The sequence below is a fragment of the Hipposideros armiger genome, unplaced genomic scaffold, assembly GCF_001890085.2.
Source record: "Hipposideros armiger isolate ML-2016 unplaced genomic scaffold, ASM189008v1 scaffold_433, whole genome shotgun sequence".
Taxonomy (NCBI): domain Eukaryota; kingdom Metazoa; phylum Chordata; class Mammalia; order Chiroptera; family Hipposideridae; genus Hipposideros; species Hipposideros armiger.
The window spans coordinates 754175-767119 of record NW_017731783.1 but is presented as its reverse complement, the minus strand read 5'-3'; the positions used below and the strand labels follow the sequence as shown (position 1 = coordinate 767119).

Here is a 12945-nt window from a genome sequence, read left to right as displayed (position 1 = left end):
AAAAAAAAAAAACTGCTATAGAGTGCTGAACACAGTTTCTACCATCTAGGAATTTCTGATCAAACATAGATTTCTGATCAAACGTTTGTAGAATATAAATGAATTATCTGCCCAGCATCCAGCACAGGTACAGGCAGAGTGCTCAATAAAGATTTGCTATTATGTGACTATCCTCCATTATCCAGAAACTGTGCTATTCATCCATGTTATTCCAAGATGAGGGAACTGAAGGTTATAGCCACAAACAATACCCAGAACAAAACATGAATAATGTAGCTTTGTGGTTACCTTTGTTTTGACCAAGAGCATTATGTAATGTGTCAGAGCGATTCTTTGTGTGTAATTCTGTCATCTCTTTAATGACCCAAAAGAAAGAAAATAATTTGAATAAAAGTTTCTTGTGGTTGAAAGAGGAATGAAACATTTAGAAAATGCAGTTATGAACGGGACCATGGGCTGGGATGAAGACCAGAGCATCAGCATCACCTGGGTGCTTGGCTTGGTAAGGCTGTAAACCTTATAATTTGAGAGTAAGAAAGGAGTAAATAATATAACTCGGGCGGGAGTGCAGTTTAAAAAGGGTTTTCCAGCATGTAGGAGGCCGCCGCCCTCTTACTTTTCCCAGTATTTCGTGGTGGCATACCTAAAATTGTTTTATCTGAAGGTCAAATTTAACCAGGCCAGTTGTACTTTTATTTGTTCACTCGGGCAGACCTGGGTGGCGGCTTCCGGCGCCCGGGAACCCCCAAACAGGGATCCCGCCCCGCCCGGGTCAAATTCCTGGCCGGGCGCCGAGCGGCGCGGGAATGCGGAAGGGCCGCGGGAATCCGCCACGGAACGCGGGGGAGAGGGCGGGACGCGGCGCTCCAGCCGCGCCGCAGGCGGTGATTCCGCCACAGATCAGCCAGGCTACGGAGGCCATCTAAAACCCCGGCCGTATTCGTACACCTGAGCCCCTCTCCCCAGCGGACACGGCGGGGTTTCCTCCAGCCTGAGCGGGAACGACGGCCGCGTTCCCCTGTTCAGAGTTGGATCCCGCCGCGCCTTCCGGCGCGTTTTCCGGTCCGCCTGCCGAGGCAGGAAGTGCCGGGCGCCGCCTCTGTAGCGCCACAGCCCAAGCGCTCGTCGCGGTTGCTCGTCGTCCTGTGCAGGGCATCCCGGGTTCTAGTGTCTGGCGACGGTGAGTGGCGCTGGACCCTGCGCGTGACACCCCTGGGGCCCCATCCGACCCCCCTCCCCTCCCGCCGCGCGCCCTCGGCCAGACCCCGCCCCAGGCGGCCGGGAACGGGAGGGCCGCGGGCTGCGTCAGTTGTCAGGGTGGGCGAGGAGGGCCTGTGAGGAGGCCTGGACGGAAGGAAGCTACATGGCTGATGAAGCCGACCTGGGGAAATGCCCGGCTGGAGAGGTGGCCGGATCCCCGGCCCTCCGTCACCCGGATGATTTCACACCCGGTGCTGCGACCGCCCGGTGCCCTGGTTGCCAGTCCCTGCCCTCGCGGCACAGTCCATCGATTCGTGTGTGAGCACCTGCTCTGTGCCGCACACAGCGCTGACGCTTTGGGGGATGAGGGAGAGGACTGGTGTAGGATGCTTGCCTTAGATAGTGTCCAAGGAAACTGTTAGAGAAACGGCGCTGGAGTGAGGAGTTCGTATAGGCTAAAATGTAATGATTTCCATAGGAGTTGTCTTTCTGTGTCTTGATCTTGCAAAGATTTAGTAAGTTCGTGTTGACTTGAAGAAAAGGATGAATAAAAATCAAGAAAGCTTTCCGGAAAAATGAATCGTGACCTCATTGAAAGCCTTGGATTCAGCCCTAGAAGGGAGAACTTAGTATTTCTGGCTGGATCTGTGGTAGGAGGTGACAAGACAAAAGGCAAAAGATGGGAATTTGTGTCATGTGAAAAGGAGAGGGTGGGAAGACCAGCCAACTATAATGAATAATAGTTGGAAATAAGGGTATGTAAATAAATGGGGCCTTTGTTTGGATGTTTTGAAAACTTGAGAAATAAAAGAATATTTAATAGGTATTAGGGAGTCATTTTGGATTCTTCGCCAAGGAAGAAATATGGAAAAAGGGTTGTTTAAAAGACTAGTTTGTCAGCCTTTGTTTAAGATGGAATTGCGTTGGACCTTTGGTAAAAAAAGAATCATAGCATTTTAGAATTCAAAAGAAACTTATAGATTATCTTTCATTTTATAATTGAGGAAACTGAAACCTGGAGAGGTGAGATAATTTATTTGCCTAAGGTCACTTGGAGTCACATGGTGCCACCCATTTTCTCTGTAAGCGTTAGGTGGACCCTCCTGGACCTCATAGCAAAGTACATGGCTTCTTGTTTGTTCAGGCTCTGTTGAATGACAACTTTTATGACAGCCAAGTAGATACTCTTTTACATTTTAATGAGACTGAGTTTAGACAATATGAACTGTGACTTTTGAAGGACAGATCCCCAGGTCAGGGTTGCTGAGGTTAGGAAAAATAAGGAGCCTCTAAATGAGGCTGGTTATTCCTCGCTCCCAAGATTCAAAGACACCAGATATCTAGGGATGATTTTCATTGCCAGCAACTCTGATTGGGATCTTCCTTCCTTGTTTTACTCTTTAGCTGTGCAGTGGCATTGCTTGTTACTCCCAGCTGGGTATCCACAATTTCACTGTAGAGAATTTCATTCAGCTGCCTATATGTAGGATATTAGGGATTAGTAGCACAAACTCTGGAACTAGACTTCCTCATTGCAGATCCTGGATCTAAGGTCTATCCTTATTTAGTTGTGGCCGCAGACAAATTGTTTATTCTCTTTGTCCTGATTTTCACATTTAACAAGTGGAGTTAATAACAGTTCCTATATCGTAAGTTGTGAGTATTAAGCATGTGAAGTACTTAGACCAGTGCCTAGCACATATTTAGCACTCAATTATTGGCTATTCTGTTTCTTCTAGGTATGGAACAAGGGGTGGCTGGTAATTTTGTTAAGGATCTCTTAAGGAAACATTCAGTGGAGTTTATGGTAAACCATGGGTAGACCATAGAGAAAAGCCTTGTTTTGGGAATCAGATCCAGGACCTTATCATGAGCATCTGTCTATGTAATTCTGTTTCCGAGAGGAAGGAGGCATACACGTGTTTTCGCTTAACTAATTAGTATTTTTTTGAGCACCTACCGTATATAAGGCACTCTACTAGGCCCAGCATTCCAAAGCAGAAAGGCTAAATGCCATAAAATGTATATGTAAGTGGCATGGCAATGAGATACTACTTGGCAGTAAAAAAAGAATGAACCACTGATAAACTCAACAAGATAGATGGATCTCAGAAACATTGTATTAATGAAAGAAGTCAGTCACATAGAATATACACTGTATAATTCCATTTATAAGAAGTTCAAAGACAAAACTAATCTGTGCTGATAGAAATCTGTGCAATGGTTGCCTATGAGAGAGGATGATTGACTTGGAGGGAACTTTCTGGAGTGATGTTAACATTTGTAACTTGATTGGGATGGTGGTTACATGGGTATACCCATTTACAAAAAGTCATTTTAAGATCTGTACATTTCACCATATATAAATTTCATTGCAATAAAACAAAATAATGCAGTCGTTCAAAGGATGGAAAGTTTACTGCCAACTGGGAAGATCATAAACCCATAATGAAGAAATTACAGGGCCCAGGGCTCTCTCCTAGCACTTAGTGTATCAAATAAAGTATGCTGATTCCTGGGGGAAGGAGGCAGGGGGCGGGGATGACAGCATTTTATTTTATAATGTCTGTGGTAAATATTAAAATACATATACTATGGGAAAATTTTAACTGATGTTAAGAGAAAAGCTGTAAAAGTTGAGTTGTGCTCTATAAAAGAAATAATAGATATAATTTATGAAATTGATTACATATTTGCCTAAATATGCAGCATAAAAGCAACCATACATCATTAAGTATATGAGGTTAATTTTGTGGAATATTTTAATTTGATTAAATACTAAATTCTCTTTATGATTGCTGTTTTCAGACTGTTCCTCGTGTATCCAGTCATGTGATCCTCCCAATTAGCACTGACTTAGTCTTGGCTGCGTGAGAATTCCATGAGAAATCTAAATAGACCTTGGTGAAGATGAGAATTGAATTAGAAATGGCCTTAGGTTTTAGCCCAAGAACTGCTCTCTGCTTTTTTGTGTTCATCCACTCTCAGGCCTCACCTTGTGCCTCTGCTCAGAAGTTGACCTTGCTAAAGGAGACCCCTTAAGAGACCTGCCCTGGGTATCTCTTCTACCTACTGTTACTGTAACTTGGCTAAAACTTGAACTGTTTATCATTCCTTTGCTCATAAAACCAGCTCCTCTCCCCTCCTTAATTACCTTATTTTTGAATGGTAACTTTATGCTACCAGTTTTTCAACCAGTGCTTTAAAATTACATTCAAGGACAGAGCTTTGAAGGAAACTCCAGTGAGGAAGCAAGAACTAGCAAATCAGCCAGAAGAATAGGATAGGGGTGATAGGAATGTTGAGGAAGGGGTGACTTTGTTGCAGTTAAAAGAGGAACCCATAGAACTTGGAGAGAAATTGAATAGAAGGAATTAAAATTTTCTAACCAGAAGTAGAAAATACTTTATCCAGTGCAAACTTGACTGTGGCCCCTTTGAGCTTTTTAAAATTCTGTGTTTAGAATTCTGAAATAAAGGCATTGAACCATTTTAATATTAAAGAGACCAAGGAAACACAGCAGCTTTGTTTCCTGTTGCTATCTTAACAAATCACCCAAAACTTAGCACCTTAGAATTCCAGGCAGCTTAGCTGGGTTGTTCTTGGCTCAGGGTCTCATGAGGTTGCAGTTCAGATGTCAGTCAGGTTTATAGCTATTTGAGAGAAGATCGACCTCAGAGATGGCTGGCGAGTTGGTGCTAACAGGAGGACTCAGTTTCCTGCCACATGGACCTTTCCTTAGGGCTATATAGTGCCCTCATGACCATAGTGCTGGCTTCCACTAGATTGAGTGATCCAAGAGAAAGCAAGGCAGAAGCTGCAAAGTCACACCATTATTTTTGCATTATCCCATTGGTTATGAAAGGTAGCAAGCAGAGTGACTGACTGAGTGGCTCAGTTGGTTAAGAGCTCGCTCAAGAGTGTGAGCTCTGAGCAACAGGGTCGCCGGTTCCATTCATGGCCCGAGCTGAGCTGCCAACAGATGGCAGGATGGCTCAGCTGGGAAAAAAAAAAAGAATATGCCACCCCAAAATATGCCACTTTGGCACAAGTATTATTTTGAGCTGAAGGCAATTTAGAATTAGCAGACCCAAAAAAGCTTTCTGCCCTTCCCCTATTTGCATAAGAGCAGGACATAAATTTACAAAGGTGTCCTTTCTCCCCTTTCTACTGGGAACCACAAAGGTTACCCTCTGGAGATAACTTTAGACACTTTTATCCATAAAAAAGGCCCTGACTTAAGTCTACATGACAAGCCTTAACCCTTGTTTATGCACTTTTCCTGGTAACCTTTCATAACTAGCCTTTTCCCCCTCACAAACCTTTCTTTTGTCTTCAGCTGAAGATGATATTTAAGCCTAAGTTCTCAGCCGCCTCTGAAAATTGGCTTTTCCCTGGGTATCCCATGTATACATGAGGTATACATATTAATAAACTTCTTGTTAATCTGTGTAGTATTACAATGATGTCAGCCAAGAACTCAGAAGAGTAAAAGGAAAATTATTTCACGCCCCCCCTACCCTATAGTTTCACAGCTCAACCCTTTTTACTGTTGGTGGGGACTATGCGAGGACATGAGAAATGTTGAGGGCCATCTTGGAGGCTGGTTACCACATAGGCAAGGAACAAGTTCAGCTGCTTTTGGGCCAGGCAGTAACATAAATACAGCTGTGACAGGAAGGTATAGGGAGTAGTGGGGATTGCTCACTGAATACTCATTATCTACAGGAATTTGGGAATGCTGGTCCTTATCTACAATTTTTCAAGATGTCTGATATTTGTTTTTAGTAAATATTCAGTATTTTTAAATGTTGACAAACTAATTCAGTTATTTAGAAAGGCATTTAGAAGGTCATCCTTGGGGGGTACTAAACGAACCTTACTGCAGATTGCATATAGTAGTTTGGTAACTGCCAGGTTGTGACTTCTGATCTATCTAATTTTTTTATTTTATAGATACAAAAAATGTTGCCCAGGAAAGCTAAAATGACCAAAGGTCATACAACTTGTGAATGACAGAACTGAAATTAGAATTCAGGTCTCCAACATTTCTATTAAACCATAATGACCAAATTTTAAAAACTAAACAGAACTGAATAAATAGCCAATGCCTGCCTGTCTCCGTTCCCTTCCCTTCCCTTCCCTTCCCTTCCCTTCCCGTCCTGTCCCTGTCCCTGTCCCTGTCCTATCCTATTTTTGCCCAGAGCTTCATAAGTGGTTAACTCAGTGGTTCTCAGCCTTCACTGTACATTAGAATCACCTGGAGCATTTTTTAAAGTAAAGATTCCTGGGCCACACCCTTAGATAGTTTTAATTTGACTAGATTAGGACCTAGGCATCAGTTTTTTTTAAACTTCCTAGGAGATTCTAATGTGCAGCCAAGATTGAAACCAGGTGAACTGCTGTGAGAGCCATATTTATTTGCCATATGGTGACAGCAACTAGCTGACTTAAGATATAATACTTAAGGAAGAAGCCTCAAAGGAATGTTGAGGAAGTCATGGGTAGCTGACAGAATGTGCTCCATGAGCGTCTTTCCCAGGCTTCCAATAAAGCCACATAGGTTGGATGAAGTTCACAAGCAGAATCTGCGTATTAATGATTGTGGTGTCATGCTTGGTCTGCACATTGCAGGTGATTTTGCAAACATTTAGAGTATTATCTAAATATGTTGACACCACAATCACTTATAATACCAGGATTCCTATATTCCTGCCCTTCTTGTAACCTCTGTGACTACTATATATAACCTTTAGTTCAGAAATTTACAAAAATAAAAATAAAAATTTTGAAGAGGAAGTGAGTTTTTACTACTATTGAGTATTATTCATTACATCATGTGCTATGTTCTATGTGGATATTTTCTGTAACTATAGTTTAAGGATAGGGTTTGGTTATTTTCTCTTTAAGATTTATAGGTTAAACATTAATTTGGCAGTTCTAAGGAAAGGTTTCAAGCCTTGACCACTCAGCATGTTAAAGCCCAGGCCATGACTGATAGGAAGTACTGCCACACTTGATTAAACCCAAACCAGGCTGCTACATTGTACAATTCCAGGGACTGCCATTCATATTTTATTCTCTTCCTGTTCCACTGTGGAGTTCTATTCTGTACTTGGTTTCTCAAGTATAGGTTGAATTTATTTGAAAAGAGTTTGTCTAGGATTTGAGTTTAGAGGAAAGTAGCTGTTCAGAAATAAATGTTAGATTATATTGATAGCATTAAAAGTTTTTTTTTAAAAAAACTGGTAAACAAAATAATTAGAAGAACATTTATTACAAAGTAGGAAATATGTAGGTAGAAATAACCTTTAACAAATTGGGTTTGAATCCTGGCTCTGCCACTAGGTGACCTCGGGCAACTGATGATCTTTGATTTGTAAAGCAGCCATGTTAAATTTAATGTGTATAACCTCCCTAGCACATGAGTCACTCAATAAATAGTAGTAGCCATAGGTTGAGTAGACCTTTAATTCTTCTCTAGCCCTAAAGCATTTGGGGCTAGATAAACAGCAAGGACAGGAACACGCAAGGTAAGACACTGCATGGTGCCTTGGACAGACACAAGCAGCTTGGTGTTCCTGAGGGAAAAGTACAAAGCAGAGAATGGCTAGAGATGAGGCTGGAAAGGTCATTCCAGAAAAGGCAAAGGAGGACCTTGTGTACCAGGCTTAAGAACTTGTACTTTGCCCTATTGGCCATAGAGAGCCAAGAAAGATTTTTAAAAGGGGAATGATAATGTCATATTTATGTTTTAGACATCTCTGGCTGAAATACAAAGGGTAGTGTAGAGGGGACCAAGAAGCAAGGAGATTGGTTAGTTGGCCATAGAAATATTCTATACAAAGAGATGATGCGGGCCCACCTTCAGGTGCTGGCAGAGGAATGAGCAAGATGAGCAAATCTGAGAAGTATTTAAGAGGCAGGCTTGACTCATCAGGGTTAGGGATGAGCCAGGATAACTCCCGGGTTTCTGGTTTGGTGAGTAGGTAAATGATGGTGTCATTAACTGAGAGAAAACAGAAGGATGGGAAAGTTTAGGAGGGGTAAGATAATTAATCCAGTTTTCAACACATTGATTATGAGTGTATGTGGGATATCCAAATGGATGCCTTTCACAAGCAAGTGGACTTTGAGTTTGCAGCTCCAGGGAAAGGTCAGACCTGGAGATAACAAACATGACACAGGTGATGTCAGAACAGTGAGTCAGTGAGATCATCCAAAGGAAGCAGAGTGAAAAGAACTTGTCATGGACTGCTTGAATACTGGGAAACATGAATATGTAAGTGAGATAAAAGCCTAACCAGAAAATGGAGGAGGCCAGTCATAGAAGTAGGAGAACTGAAAGAGAGTAAGTTGGTGTCGCTAAGTCAAATACAGCATTTTATATAAATCAGTCCAATATAACTTAGGAGTCTCTCTCATTATAATGTAAGGTATTCAAGGTTGGGAACACTGTGTTCTCTTTCCATTTGGGATAGTTTATTTCTACTATGATTATTCAAGGCCAAGAGTTGTTGCGGTTCTGAAGAGAAAAAGGTGTGAAATGGTGTCAAATATAGCATAGTGGTCCAAGGAGATTTAGACTGGATTTGGTAGTTTGAAAGCAGCAACAGTAGAGAAAAGAAAGCCAGATTGCAGTGGGTTGAAAGTGAGTGGGAAGTGAGAAAGTAGAGAAAGCCAAGATACTTGGCTTACAGAAGGTAGGGAGAACAAGGATGATAGTTTCTTTGAGGGCCAGAGTTATCTTCAGGTTGTTTTGCTGCAACTTTGCCTTATTTTATTTTATGTGTATGTGTGTGTAGTTTTCATAGATACCATATACATATATAAATATGCGCTGTTTTTAAATGAAGTACAGAGAACAAAATAAACTTTTTTTTAAAGAAATTGTTGTGTTATTACATTGAGCCTATATCTGCTCTGTTCAAAACTACACCATTAAGCCAAGTTTCAGAATACCCAGTGAGGTATTTTTTAGATTGAAGAAAGAGAAGGAAACAATGTAGGTTAGAAGTCCTAGAGACCCAGGTCCAAAATTCCCTTACTCAGCCACTGCCCCAGCAAGTCACCTGCTCTCACACTATGGAGCTGCAGAGTTAGAGACCAGTCCCCTAGACAATCTTCATTTCTGACACCAGTTGCAGGTTTGGGTTTCCAAGATGACCCTCAGGTTCAATAATTTGCTTCAGCTCACAGAGCTCACTGAAAGCTGTTATACCCATGGTTTTGGTTTAGTACAGTAAGAGGATTCAGATTAAAATCAGCCAAGGGAAGAGACATCGTGGTGCAGAGCCCAGGAGGGTTCTAAGTGCAGAGCTTCTGATTGTCCTTTCTTGTGGACAGTGTTGACTCCCCCAACAGATGTGACAATAGGCATGGACATTGCCAACCAGGGAAGCTCCCTCGATCTTTGATATCCATAGTTTTTATTAGTGCTTCATCACATAGATGCTGTTGACCTCAGTGTCTAGTCCCATTAGAGGTCAACTGACAACACATGACCCAAAGCCCCCATGATAAATCACATTGTTAGAAATCTGGTGTGATCCAAAATCCCAGATATTAGGCATGACATTCCAAGGACTTAGAGATTACTTCCCAGGAGCCAAGAACGAAGGCCAGACCTCTCTTTCGACAAAATTAAATTCTTTACTACACAAGGGCCATTGGTTTTGTTTGTTTGTTTGTTTTAACTTAGGTAGTACCTATTTCATAGGAATGTTGTGAAGATTGAATAAAACATTGGATCAAAAAATTACTCTGGTGTCCTTGGGTTTTCCGAGGTTATATATAGCTAGTAATGGTGGAGCTAAGATTCAAACTCAGGGCTTTCTAACTTGAAAGCTGATAGTATTTTTGTGTTGTATTTATTTACATTATTTAAAACTGCAAATAAAAAATGGAATTAAAAGTGTCCATTCTGGGCCGGCCGAGTGGCTCAGTCAGTTAAGAGCACAATCTCTGAGCAACTGGGTCGCCGGTTTGATTCCCACATGGGCCAGTGAGCTGTGCCCAAGCTGAGCTGCCAACAGGATGGCTCAGCTGGTAAGAGCACGTGCTCCTAACAACAGGTTCCTGGTTCAACTCCCGCATGGGTTGGTGGGCTATGCCCACCCGCAACTAAGATTGAACATGGCACCTTGAGCTGAGCTACTGCAAGCTGCCAACAGGCGGCCAGATGGTGACTGGACTTGGAGCTGAACTAGCTGCACTCTCCACGACTATTGGGTTGTCGGAAAAGTCATGACGTGTTTTGTCTGTTTTTCAAAGGTCATTTATTTATATAAAGAACAAAGATCAAGGCCAGCATAGTGGCACAATGGTTAAGAGCTGGCTTGGGACGCCAGAGGGCCCCGTTTGGATCCCACATATGAGGGCCAGTGACACTGCCCTCTTCAGCTAAGATGCTGAATAACAGCTCAACCTGGAGCTGGGCTGCTGTGAGTTGCCGGCAATGGCGTAGGCTGCAGCCCCTGCTGCAGTGGGCTGCCATAAGCTACCATGTGTGGCCAGCAGCCACAGTGAGCGGCTGTCCAGAAGCCGGCAACTGATCTGTCTCAACCTGGAAAAGCGCAATGATGGTGCCAACCTGGGCCAGTGAAGCAACATCCTCCACAACTAGACTGAAGAACCAAAGGACAGCAACTTGTCTGTTCCCATCCCCTCAATTCCCCAATAAAAATCTTTAAAAAAAAGAACAAAGATCAATCAGTGATATATTGCCTGTTTTGTTCGATAACCTTTTGCCATCTTTCAGTGAGCTTCATAATTCCTCGTTCATAGAAGGACCTGTCTTTATTTGCGAAAAACTGAACAAGGTGCTGATTTAGAGCCTCATCTGAATTGAACACTATACGACTCAAGGAGTTTTGAAGAGAGTGGAACAAGTGGAAGTCTGAAGGCACAAGGTCAGGCGAGTATGGTGGGTGTGGCAACACATCCCATCCAAGCTCCAATAGTTTTTGACAGGTGATCAAACTTGTGTGTGGTCTCGCGTTGTTGCGATGGAACACAACTGTTTTGCAATTAAGCTCTGGACATTTCTGGCTGATGGATTCGTTCAAACTGTCCAATTGCCGACAGTACACATTCGAATTGATTGGTTCCTTGGTTGGAGCTGGAAAAACACGACACCTTTAAAATCCCACCACACTGAGAGCATAACCTTCCTCTGATGAATGTCTGCTTTCGATGTCATTTGAGGCGAGTCATCATGTCAGGACCAAGACCATTTCCACACCACATTGTTGTAAACAATCCACTTCCCATCACCAGTTATCACTCGCTACAAAAAATGATTGTTTTCCTCATGTTTAATGAGCAGATTGCAGATGTTTATACATGCCATCAAATGAACTTCTTTGAGTTTATGCGGAACCCAAATATCGAGCTTGCTTACATATCCCAGCTTCTTCAGGTGTTCATGAACGCTTGAATGATGGGTGTTCAATGTTTCTGCAATCTCTCGTGTCATGTAATGTGGGTTTGACTTGATCATTGCCTTTATTTTGTCATCCTCAACCTCAGTGGGTCTCCCTGACCAAGGAACATCGTTGAGATAAAAATCACCAGCACAGAATTTTGTGAACCATTGTTGGCACTGATGTTCTTGTAGAGCATTGTCACCGTAAACTTGATGCAACTTTTCACAAGCTTGACGCGCGTTCTTCCCTTTATAGAAGTAAAACAGTAAAATATGGCAAAAATGCACAGTTTGGTCTTCCATCTTCAACTTGTAAAACATCTCCAAAACTCAACCAAATCGCTCAATTTTTTTTTTTAGAATGAAGCTAGAACTGTCAGCTGTCAAATGACCTAGCAATAACATATATGCAAATGACTCTAGTACTTCCAAAAATGAACTAGTGCCATCTGTTGCAAACATGCGTCATGACTTTTCCGACAACCCAATAAGATTGAAGGACAATAATTTGTTCCCCTTCCCCAATTCCCCAATGAAATCTTTTTTTTAAAAAAGTGTCCGTTCTATTTGACATTTAAATTATTGGATGCTTTCAGTAGAGTATTGGAGGCTACCCCAAATCCCTATTACAGCAAGTTGAGTGATGGGAAGATGAGAAAATGGAGACAGGTGAATATTAATTGGACTGATATTCTAAAAGTTTTGTTAAGGAAACGGCAAAATGAGAGTACAGCTAGCAGGGATACAGGATTAAAGAATAGGTTTTCTTGATTTTCTTTTAAAGATGAGAGTCTTTTGAACATATACCATACAGTGACTAGACTAGTGTCTTTGCATGTTATCTCGTTTGATTTTTACTTGCATTGAAGTACAGTAGATACTGTGTTTTGCTATAAAACTGAGTATCAAGTGAGATTTCCTTGTTTTCAAACTGTGTTTTGAAAAAAAACAGGCTCAGAAAGGTTATGCAAGATTGGTAGTAACATGGAGATAAGAAAAGTACCTACTGCATAGGGTTGTTGTGAGGATTAAATGGGACAGTCCTGGGGTGACTGGTTAGCTCAGTTGGTTAGAGTGTGGTGCAGATAACACCAAGGTTGCCCGTTCTATCCCCGCATGGGCCACAGTGAGCTGTGCCAACTATGCCATTGTAGTAAGAAAGCAATGTGTAACCAATGACCATGGTTGTTCCCTAATAAAAAAAATTTTTTATAAAAAAGGACAGTCCTGGGCCGGCCGAGTGGCGCGAAGGTTAAGAACTCGCTTGGGACACCAGAGGGCCCCGGTTCGGATCCCACATATGAGGGCCAGTGACACTG

At 42.2% G+C, this 12945-nt stretch overlaps 1 protein-coding gene across 1 annotated transcript in view; it reads left to right on the top strand.

Annotated features, from left to right (window-relative positions):
* The first annotated feature begins 1061 nt into the window (after positions 1–1061).
* Positions 1062–12945, top strand: part of LOC109394738 (myosin regulatory light chain 12B) — a 19157-nt gene continuing 7273 nt past the window's right edge. The window contains exon 1 of the mRNA XM_019665122.1: positions 1062–1180. The gene's annotated coding sequence lies outside the window, so the exon portion shown is untranslated. The remainder of the gene's footprint in view (positions 1181–12945) is intronic.